This window comes from Solanum tuberosum, unplaced genomic scaffold (assembly GCF_000226075.1).
Source record: "Solanum tuberosum cultivar DM 1-3 516 R44 unplaced genomic scaffold, SolTub_3.0 scf00067, whole genome shotgun sequence".
Taxonomy (NCBI): domain Eukaryota; kingdom Viridiplantae; phylum Streptophyta; class Magnoliopsida; order Solanales; family Solanaceae; genus Solanum; species Solanum tuberosum.
Genome location: NW_006238991.1, coordinates 2,148,609 through 2,149,394, shown reverse-complemented (window position 1 = coordinate 2,149,394; position 786 = coordinate 2,148,609).

The window sequence follows — 786 nt, the reverse complement described above, 5'->3', positions numbered from 1 at the left end:
GAAGAAGAAGAGGAAGAAGAGGAGGAAGAGGAGGAAGGAGAAGAGGAGGAAGATGAGGAAGAGGAAGAAGAAAAAGAGGAGGAAGAGGAAGAAGAGGAAGAGGATGAAGAGGAAGAAGAGGAGAAAGAAGAGGAAGAAGAAGAGGAAGAGGAAGAAGAAGATGAAGAAGAAGAGGAAGAAGAAGGAGAAAGAAGATGGAAGAGGAAGAGAATAAAGAGGAGGAAGAAGAGAAAGAGGAGGAAGAGGAGGATGAGGAAGAAGAGGGAGAGGAGGAAGAAGAAGAGGAGGAAGAGGAAGAAGAAGAAGAGGAAGAAGAAGAGGAGGAAGAGGAAGAGGAAGAGGAAGAGGAAGAGGAAGAGGAAGAGGAAGAGGAAGAGGAAGAGGAAGAGGAAGAAGACGAAGAGGAGAGGAGGAAGAAGAGGAGGAATAAAAGGAGGAAGAGGAGGAAGAGGAAGAGGGGGAAGAGGAGGAAGAGGAGGAAGGGGAGGAGGAGGAGGAAGAGGAGGAAGAGGAAGAGGGGGAAGAGGAGGAAGAGGAGGAAGGGGAGGAGGAGGAGGAAGAGGAGGAAGAGGAAGAGGGGGAAGAGGAGGAAGAGGAGGAAGGGGAGGAGGAGGAGGAAGAGGAGGAAGAGGAAGAGGGGGAAGAGGAGGAAGAGGAGGAAGGGGAGGAGGAGGAGGAAGAGGAGGAAGAGGAAGAGGGGGAAGAGGAGGAAGAGGAGGAAGGGGAGGAAGAGGAGGAAGAGGAGGAAGAGGAAGAAGAGGAACAAGAAGAAGAGAAAGAAGACGA